The 11,280-nt window shown below is 36.4% G+C and overlaps 1 long non-coding RNA gene across 1 annotated transcript; it reads left to right on the forward strand.

The window, feature by feature from the left end:
- The first annotated feature begins 4,203 nt into the window (after positions 1–4,203).
- Positions 4,204–10,108, forward strand: LOC141399123 (uncharacterized). Its single transcript, XR_012411775.1, has 2 exons — positions 4,204–4,631; positions 9,245–10,108. It is a non-coding gene; the product is annotated as an uncharacterized lncRNA (long non-coding RNA).
- The last annotated feature ends 1,172 nt before the right edge of the window (positions 10,109–11,280 follow it).

Consider the following 11,280-nt stretch of genomic DNA (forward strand, 5'->3'; position numbering starts at 1 on the left):
GCTTTTTAACGGTACACATATAAGTTTAATCGGTTACTTAAAACCGGTTCAAAAATCCGTTTTAATGTCGGAATATCCGGTTCAAAAATTGAGATAACCGGATCTATCCACCAACAAAATTTGTTATTAACGTGTTCATCATTACAAGAGCTATTTGTGGCAAATATTTCAGAAGCACCCCAGATGCCTACATAGGAAATAACTAATTGCTGAGTCTACATACCAATAAATAACCAATGCCGAATATACAGAAAAATCAAACATAGTTTTTTTCTGAACCAAAACCGAGTAAACATAAAAAAGGACAATGAAAGCGGGACAATATTGATTAGTTGCCAAAAAGAACCGTACCTTAAATCTTCTGAGCAACATTTTTGTAGAATATTTGGATGCTGAAAAATCTCATCTTCTGGTACTTTCACTACGGTTCAAGAAATAAAGGACGAAAAGGACATAAAAAGCATTGAGTTACAAGAATGAAATGTTCTACAAAAAGATTCGCCAATCGATTTGACTGTCACCTCAAAATGAAGCTACAACAACGCCAAACAGAGATATGGAGCTATTTTCCCAAGTACTATAGGGAAAAAATCAAAAACTTCATCGCGCGATATCTTAGAAACTTGACCTATGGCGAAAATTTCCTTTTGAGTTCTTAGTATATTCATCAAGGACTTTCATATCCAAAAGAAATTTTCCACCCCCAGACTTTGAGTTCCATTTTGTGTCACAGTGTAATTTACAAAGGAGATGGTTATGGCAAGCAAAAACACTCTAAAACAAACTGAATACTCTTGATGTCATTAATAACATTATCACTACGACGGCACAAACCAATTAAGCAACCTGCCAACGTTTTCAACATTTGACACCACCCGCAATGCAAGAGACTTTCAGAGTACCATAACCAAAGTTTCAACCAATGAACGCAAAGAAACAAAACGATTCCCGTACCAATCTCACAAAGGCACAAACTTTTCAATGCAAAAATATGAAAACCGTACTATTACTGAAATGTTCTTCGGCTATGATTTGACGAGCTGTTTCATTCACCACCGACACAAAACGAAACATCTGTTGTGCGATTTGATTGCTTAACAACCCTATCAACTAACATCAAAATGCTTGAAACATACGAGTACTACGGTTGATGTTTCCAACCACCAAACGAATCATTCATGTGTTTTGAACTTTTTCGTTTTTGTGGAATTGAGAACTTTTCACTATTCGTTTAGTTCGCATTCACGAATGTAAACAAAATGAAACAAAACAGCGATTTCGACCAACAGCGATTTTCGAAACGAAACCATTGGAAATGTTTCATACAGTATTTTTACGTACGCTGGTTTCAACATACAATAACGGAATATATACTTGTGGTATAAGCCAAAATGCACATCCTCTCTCACATACATACATAAACACTTCCAAGAATTGGTATAAATCTATCTGTAAATAAGGATGTTCTTACTAACTGGTGTACATGAAAATTTCAGTGCAACACAGCTGAGAGTAAACGAAAAATAAGTACAACGTTTTCGTTTCTGGGCTGTGGACTTTAAACATTTGTGGACCACTCTGCATTCATATAGTTGAATGTTAGCCATGTCGTAGGGCCAACTTAAGACACAAGTCTTATTTATTTGAATGTTGTTTTTTAGTTGGTGTATGCTTTTGTTGCTGTTGTTGCAACTGTATTTTTAATTTTGTAGTGTACATGGCATGAGAAAATCTCCGTCAGTATAGAAACGACACATATTGAGCAAATTATGTTGTAAATGAATGTTTGCTTCTTGGTGGGTGCAAGGCCAACAACAAGAATTCAGCGAAAATTGAGTAATTTTTTTTGATAAGAAAAAAGGGAAATGCCATTATTTTATTTCGTTCAGACTCATTATGAAATTCTTGATTCCTTACATTTCTTTGTTTGAGTTAACAAAATATTTTCCTTCAGTCTTTGACATTGAAGGTTCTCTGTCTAACTCGTTGAATATTTTGGAGAATGGAAATTACATAGAAATGCTAATATGTATTTTGGGACATTCTATTGTACAATTATTTTTTGTCTGTTCCAGTACTGCGAAAATCTGCTAAGTTTTTTTTAGTATTTTTCGATATCATAAAGGAAAACTGGTATCGTTATAAAAATAAGTAGCTTTTCGCATGTTATGGAAACACAAACAAAACCTTGTTCCACAACATCCCATACGGGACAAGGGAAACTTCTCTCATATCAATGAGTGCACCCCGATTCATATTTAGCTCAATGATATGGGATCTACTGTTAATCGCCGAGTCCCAACGGCGCACAGTGGTTCAGAATCGTTTTTTCCGGGTCAAAATTCTGTAACTTTTGAACGGATAGAGATATATTCATAATTCTTTTTTTGTTAGACAGATAACACAATCAGCTTTCAGACGAATTATAAGCGGTAAAGTTCGGTCCGGTAGTTGCAGAGAAATTCAAGGTCAAAGTTAAACTTTTGAGTTTTTTAACTATTTTTCATCAAAATATGAGTGTTTTTGTGGTTTTTATATTTTCCTATGTATTAAAGATGGTCAAACACCAACAAATAAACAAAATAATTATCAAAAAAACTAAAAAAAAATCGAAAAAATTTCGAAAAATTTTTTTTTTCAAAAATTTGTAAAAAAATATTTTAAAAATTCTCATTGGGTTTTAATAAAGCTTATATAAATCGTATAAAAACTCATATACTCAAAAAAAGTTGTAATTTGTGTCAAAAAACTGTAATTCATATGGAAACAGTATAGAAAAACACACATTTTTACCCAAGTATTTTCAATAAATTGAAAAAAGTGTTAAACGGACGGAACGGGACGGGTACAAAAGTATATATAGGCTGGAAGAGGAGACTTTCGGGCATCTTTCTGTGAAAACAGAACTTTGTGCCATGTTGTTCCACAAAAGTTCTAGTCCACTAAATTTGGAATTTCATAAAATTTAGTACCCGAGGAAAAATAAAATAGATTGTGTTGTGTAAACGCCACGGTAATTTACTAAAACGATTTTTAAAGGCCACAATCCTACCTACCTTACAAAAAAACAATGAACACAATAACTGTTATAGTTTCAGAGAAATAACTTCGTCTTTCTCCAGAAATTTGCAAAAAATTACGTTTTTCCCAAAAATGGGGAAATTGCTCGTCTTTAGTGGCACGCCACGCCCACACCTTCCAATAGTTGTTTACTGTCGAATACCATATAGAAATTAAATATCTTTGACAAAACAAAATTTTGATTTTTGGCCAGGAAAATCGATTCCTGAACCATTGTGCGGCGTGTCTTAAGACACAACTTATGGAGAAGTTTCTCAAGGCTGAAATACTCAGGAAATATCGCCAACATTACTGAGGGGTATTTTGCCACCGTTGAAAAATGTTTGATGTTGCTTGGCCGGGGAATCGCATACGTTCTTCAATTAAAAGGCTGTGTCCTTGTGGTTTCAGTATGAAAAATTTCAAGTGAATTGTGAAATGTGCTTCAAAATTATTGAGGCATAATGCGTGATTTCTCAGATCCACAAATTAAAAAATATGTTGACACAAGTATCAAACTCTGATATTATCCAAAAGTTAAAAATAAAATTTATACACTACATCCAGCTTGTGATAGATCATCATTTTCAACGTACATAATGTAGTCCTATTTCTGTTTCCTTCTACCAATACGCTCCAGAAATTGATCACAACTCACGAAAAATGCAAAATAATGACAGGGTTGTACGAATTTTTTTTCAAACGATATTCATTTCGACTGATGTGGAAGAAGATATCTTCAACACTTACGTCCAGAGCTCATCAATGACAATACCAGGGAAAGGTACAACGCGCAGACAGTTGTGTATAATATAAATTTCGATTTATTGGTATGGTGGGAGTCCCATAAGAAGGATTTTCCATACCTACATAAGCTGAGTGCGTCAATATTCGCAACTCCTGCTGTATAAGTTAGATACTTTGTCCCACAACTTCCCCTGCTCGATCAATCACGGATGCTGATTGGCGCACTGGCATCTCCTCTACAATTCCCTCTGCGGATACCGTAGTGTGCGGATCGCCGCTGGGCATCGGTTGTTGTCGGTTTGCTCGCCTTGTTACACTTTGCTCTCACTGGAATAATTGTAATTGTAGTAGTATATGACATGGGATCCTCTGCGATCACTCAGAACCTCTGCGTTCACTTGTCATCTAGCACTTGTCGAGAAATAACGTCTACGCGTTATTACTTAAAGGCCTCTGACGCCACCACCCGAATACAAAGGTAATCTACTTTGTTGTAAGAAAAGAAATCATCTACCAATAAACAACAATCATATTTATATTAAGAATTGATACTGGTTGTTTTTATTTCTCTTGTTCTTTTCTCCCTCCACTGCTCAACATTCGGTAACCTGAGCTATCGTTGAACTATCGAAGAAACCTATGGATTTCCCCTCCCTCACCTAAACATTGGTCGCATCGAGCCAGATAGACGCCAGTATTGTTGTTGCTCCCTCTCTCTTGAACGAGAATTGAAGCTTTTGTTGTTGCTTTGCACGGAGAAATCATTGGATCATCTCACGTCACATATAATTGATATTATTACATCAACAAATCACTAACACCAGGTACGTAAACTCAGATTTCCAAAAAAAAGTGAGCTACCCGCGAGTGTTAGTATTTTTCGTTTTTGTTTCGGTTACTAATTTGAGCATTATAAAAAAGCATTGGTCGAATTTCAATCGCCCTACGCGAGTGCAATAAATTCGTTGCCTTCATCCCCCCTTCATACAGTCCACACAAATTTTGTCTAAATCGTTGTTGTACCGATCATCCGACGTCGCGTTGATCGTACAAATCATTTGGCGTTGTTATTTTTGTTTGATTTGCTCCTTACAATTTGGTCTCATCATAACAACGAACTCTCATTACTTCCAATCGCCTATTCTCATTGTAATCCCCAATTGTAGCTAAAAGTTCATATTGGTCGACTCATATTAACACTTCTTGTATTAATACTTGCTTTCCTACTACACAACACCTTAGTTGTTGCTAAACTTGCTATTTTCTTTTGTTGTACTGATCACCCAACGTCGCGTTGATCATACAAAGAAAGCATTCGGTGTTGTTACTTTGTAAAATTCGAATTGTGGCTCTTCTCATTTTAACTGAGAACTTGCAAATATGTTTGTAATATTTGCAATAACAACATCGTCAACTTCCAATCACTCTTGCTCTCGTGTAATTAAATTATTACACGCACTGATCTAGCTCTCATTTATTTGTTATTGTTGTTATTCCCCAAGGATCTTTTCTAACGAAGAACTTTTCTTGAAAATTTGCATTGGCAAATTTAACAACAACACACATTGCACATTGTCGTTTGGTATTAGTTGTTGGTACGATTCTCTCCATCCAAAAATATTTGGCGTTTGTTATTCCCCCTCGGTTTACATAAAACCCTTTGAAAATTTGCACAGCCAAATTTACAATAACAACGCACCATCCAAATTCTCGCTGCATTTCATTTCTTTGTTGTATAGAATCTATACTATAGATCCCAACCAAACACATTCGTTTTTCCATTTTCCCAGGTAATTATTCTAGTTTGAGAAATTACATTGTAATTCTACCAACAATGTACATATCTCTTCCCGCCTTTTTGAAGCGTCTTTTTTAGTTACGTTGTAAAAATACCAACAAAATTCTGCTCATCAGCACCACACCCTGCTTGGTCGTTTACAACGTCTGTTGTTCAGTGGGAGTTTCGCCGTTCACACACAGCCATTTCTCTGCTAGCGTCGCTTGTGTGGTTAGCACAGTGGGGTAAAATAGCACAAATAGTTTTTTTTTTAATAATTAATTTTGAAAATTATTTTTCGATAATTTTTTGAAATCTAATTAATTAGCAGTAGGGTTTTTGGAATTTTTGGACAAATTCACCCTACACTCGGCATTTTTGCACATATATCTAGCAGAGAACATTCGTGAAAAATAATCGTTTTTCGACATTTTAATATTGTTTTTGGCAATATTTATTATATATTTTGGAAAATTCGTTGAGTCTCCGTAGGGATTTTGGTATTTTTGGACAAAATAACCCTACTTTTGGCATACTTTGCACCAACTTGTCAACCTAACAATATATATTTCAGACCAATTAGTTGATTTGCGTTGATTTTCTGGTGCAAACAATAAAGTTTTCATATTAATAACTTATTTGTCTCTGGATTTTGGACAACTACACCCTACAATTGGCTTATCTCACCTTATCAAACACCCTACACTTGGTAGCACCATATACATTCTTGTATAGTTGAAACTTTTTTGCATTTTTTGGCCAAATTAAAGTAGTTTTTGATCGCCCTGAGGAAGATTCTTCAAATTTTCTCGTATTTTGTCCTACTATAATTTCAAATATTATCACCCGTTGCTATTATTCTTTTGCATTTGTACAATTCTGGAGGTTTTTGTGGAAATTTCTTATTTCCTTTGAGCTATAGCAATTTGTGCTTCAACTGAATCTCCTCTTTTCACCACTTCTCGTAGTTTGTTGCAAATTAAATTGTAGATTTTCGGTGATTTTTGTGCATTAAAACTTCAAAATGTCAGTCACCCCACTCACTCGTTTTGTTAGAGCTTCAGACATATTTTTGAAATTTGTAGCATCCTTTGAACGGATTAATGAGTCCACATATAATGTCTATAATCTCGAAATTCGCAGTTCAGAATTTCAAAAATCGTGGCACAAAGTCAAGTGCGCTTATGACGAGTGCAAAATCTACCTCACGACATCCGACACAGCACAGGATGATGTTACTGATGTCGTCGAGGAAAAATATGGTACATCCTACTTGTCCTATATTCGGTGTTTGTCTACCATTGACAGCCATCTTGAACGCCTTAAATCTTCAGGCACTGAAACTCCATCATCATCTATAGCTTCCCCAATCTCACCACCTCCACCAAATGAATTGTTGAACGTTTCAAAAGAAACGCAATCTCCAGGTTTGCTTTCGAGTAAATCTTTAGCTTCGGTTTTACCACCCAACATGCTTGCACAGGTAGAAATCTCACCACCTCCTACAAATTCGTTGAATCTTCCCGAAGTAGAAACTCAACCCAATTTATCATTAGACGAACCTGTCTCGGTTCCTGTGCAGTCTACTTCTCCCTCCGTACCTGCTCCACCTGAAACTTTTTGCAATCCTTGCAATTGCTCTAGTGACCCTGTTGCTAACTCCACATCACCTGTCGATACCCACAGCTTACCATTGCCACCAATCGACATTGATGTTTTTGCTGGCGATTTTATGTCTTGGCCGTCTTTTCGTGATCTATTCACCACTCTGTTCATCAAAAATTTGTGCCTTTCTGACATTGAACGTCTGTGCTACTTAGTACAGAAAACCTCCGGTGAGGCTCGCGAAATCGTTTCGAGATTTCCACTCACCAATTGTAGTTTCCCCTTAGCGTGGAAAGCATTGTCGGATACGTACGACAATAAGCGCATTCTGGTGAATAGCCACTTAAAACAATTGTTTGCTCTCCCATCTCTTAATAAAGAAACTAGTTCTGGTTTGAAAATTCTTCAGCGCGGTATCAATAGTTGTCTAGCTGCAATGACCGTCTATGACGTCGTCACGGATCATTGGGATCCAATAATTGCGTATATTTGTTTGCAGCGTTTGCCTAAATTAACTTTGACTCTGTGGGAGCAAAGCATCAAAAACAAATCGTCTTTGCCTTCTTGGAAAGACTTAGATGCCTTCCTCACAGAGAGGATACAAACACTGTTGTGTATTCAAAGCATGTATGGAAATCAGTCCACAAAATTTGTGTCACCTAAAAATGTGATTTCATCTAGTTCCTCTAATAAATTGTTGTCGGTACATAAATCTAACAATGTATCACCCCCTCGATCCACAAATTTGTTGACAAGTACTTGCCTAATTTGTACTTGCCAGATCAACGTTCTTCGTCTCTGCCCCCAGTTTGTTAAATTATCATTTGAGGACAAATTCTCGATTGTGAAAAAACATAACTATTGCATAAATTGCTTATGTCGTGGCCATGCTGTTAAAAACTGTAACAGCAAACATAGTTGCAACTCTTGTAAGCACAGGCACCACAGCCTTCTCCACCGACCACACATTCGAAAGGTTGTTGCCTCGCCAGCGTTGAAGACCTCTCCGGCTTTTACTGATGTCAAAAGTCGAGAACTTAATTCCACTTTGTCGCAACCAAGCTCAGCTCCGGCTTTTAAACATGTCAAAAGTCGAGCCTTTGATTGTAAATTGTCGCCACCAAATTCAGATCCGGCTTTTACTAAGGTCAAAAGTCGAGTATTTACCTCTTCTTTGTCGAGACAATGTCACTCTCCGGCTTTTACAAACGTCAAAAGTCGAGAACCTCGTTGTAAATCTGACAAAAGCAATCGCAAGCACCCGGTTCCTAATTCCTCAGATAGTAATGTGCTTTTGGGAACCGCAAAAGTAAATATAATTCACAATGGTAAAATGTACACTGCACGCGCAATTGTTGACCCTTCGTCTGAGGTAACAATTTTGTCTAAAAACCTTAAGAATTCTATCGGAATTTCGTCACTTCCTGTGACTAAGAACGCTAAATCTGCTAAAACAAGGGAAGTTTGTTCTCTTAAGTTGTCGTCCCCTATAAATTTGTCTAGAATTATAGAAACATCGGCAGTAGTTTCACCTTACGTCAAAAAGAAATTGTTCTCGCCTCCACATATGTCGAAATTGAAAGCTCAGATCCCTAATTTAGAATTAGCGGATTCTTTCGATGACAGCCCAATAGAATTGCTACTTGGTGCTGATCTGTATCCCAAGATACTTGAAGCTGAACCGCCTAAAATTGTATTACATTCGTTGCTGGCCCAAAAATCTATTTTCGGGTACCTCCTTACCGGTTCAGTTCGTGCCGCTCCTAGCACATAACTTCGCAACCGATAGTGATATTGAAAATCGACCTCAATAGTCAATTCTGGAAATAAATCGCTTGTACTATTATATCTTGAAGACTAAATTTGAATTGTTCAGTGACTCGTTTCCATATTCTTGAATCGAGCGAATATCGGAGTCGATCATTTCTTAATTACTCGTTTATAGAAATCGGTAATTTGAATTATAGCTCACATTGAAATCTGAATTTACGTTCATGAATCTTCTTACTGACATATTGGTATAATATTATTAATCTTTATTGTAATTATTCCTAGCTTTAATTTGTTGATCCACGCTTACGTGTATCAAGGTGGGCGGCAATGTATAAGTTAGATACTTTGTCCCACAACTTCCCCTGCTCGATCAATCACGGATGCTGATTGGCGCACTGGCATCTCCTCTACAATTCCCTCTGCGGATACCGTAGTGTGCGGATCGCCGCTGGGCATCGGTTGTTGTCGGTTTGCTCGCCTTGTTACACTTTGCTCTCACTGGAATAATTGTAATTGTAGTAGTATATGACATGGGATCCTCTGCGATCACTCAGAACCTCTGCGTTCACTTGTCATCTAGCACTTGTCGAGAAATAACGTCTACGCGTTATTACTTAAAGGCCTCTGACGCCACCACCCGATTACAAAGGTAATCTACTTTGTTGTAAGAAAAGAAATCATCTACCAATAAACAACAATCATATTTATATTAAGAATTGATACTGGTTGTTTTTATTTCTCTTGTTCTTTTCTCCCTCCACTGCTCAACATTCGGTAACCTGAGCTATCGTTGAACTATCGAAGAAACCTATGGATTTCCCCTCCCTCACCTAAACACCTGCTATTTCGGCGCCATCTGAAAGAATATTTTCTAAAGCCTGTCATTTATTTTGTGAATGATAACATAAATTTAAAAAAGTGTTCCTTATAACTATTTAAACATTTATTTTTTTCATTTGATTTCATAACTATTTATTATTTTATGTATTTATTAAATTTTATCATCATGTCTTTAGTTATTGAATTTCCTAATAATATTTCGTTTGTTGTTTTTTACAAGTTTTCATAACTTTTAATTTAAGAATTTTGTATATTCTTCAAGTGAAATTAAATTTCTATGAATTAATTTTTTTATTTTACAATTAATTATTTGTTTTATTATACCCTACACCACTATGTGGGGAGGGTATTATAAGTTGGTTGTGCCCAAAAAGTTTGTAACGCATCGAAATAATGGTCGTAGACCCATACTTATATATACCAAAATGAATGTCTCGACGAGCTGAGTCGATCTGGCTATGTGTGTCCGTCCGCCAGTCCGTCCGTCTGTCCATCTAAACCTTGTAATCACGCTACAGGTCGCAATTTTGATCGAATCGTCACGAAATTTTGAGGGTTAATGGGGGTCTCACAGATGAAGAAGCCTATTGACTTTGGTGATGGTCGGATAATATTTAGGGGTCGTAATGTTCAAAAAACTTATTTGGATAAAAAGACAACGTTTTGTTCCAAAGCGAATATCTTAGCTTCTATATGGGATATACCAAAAGCAAGACCCGACAATGAAAGTAGAAAATATCACCTTCTAATGATGTAAAGTAAGTTCTCGTAGGTGATCAAACAACGAAGATATTACAATAGTCGCAAATAAAACCCAAATTTTCATTCTTGCGATTTTAATTATAATGACGAATATCACAGCTTTGGTTGGGGACTTTCCAAAAGCAAAGCCTGATTATGATAATAAAAAATCCCGTCTTTACAATGATGCAAACAAGGTCGGCGTAGGTGACCAACTAACGGAGATATTGCAATAGTTGGTAATACATCCCATTTTTCCATTTTTTTGGAAATCAAGCTACAGGTCGCAATTTTGATCGGATCGTCACGAAATTTTGGGTGTTGATGGGGGTCCCGAAGAGGAAGAAGCCTATTGATTTTGGTGATAGTCGGATAATAATTAGGGGTTGGAATAAGCAAAAAAGTTATTTGGAGAAAAAGTCTACATTTTATTCCAAAGCAAATATCTCAGCGTCTATAAGGGGTATATAAAAAGCAAAACTTGGCAATGAAAGTAGAAAATATTACCTTTGAAACGATGTAACGTAGGTTGTCGTAGGTGGTCACACAACGATGATATCGCAATAGTCGCTAATAGAAACCAACATTTAATTTTTTCGATTTTAATAATAATGACGGATATCACACCGTTGGTTGGGGACCTTCTAAAAGCAAAGCCTGACTAAGAAAGTAGAAAATCCCATCTTTAAAATTATGCAAATTAGGTTGGCGTAGGTGGTCAAATAATAGAGATATCG

Source organism: Musca autumnalis, unplaced genomic scaffold (genome assembly GCF_047663935.1).
Source record: "Musca autumnalis isolate F117 unplaced genomic scaffold, ASM4766393v1 scaffold_3, whole genome shotgun sequence".
In the NCBI taxonomy this organism is placed as follows: Eukaryota; Metazoa; Arthropoda; class Insecta; order Diptera; family Muscidae; genus Musca; species Musca autumnalis.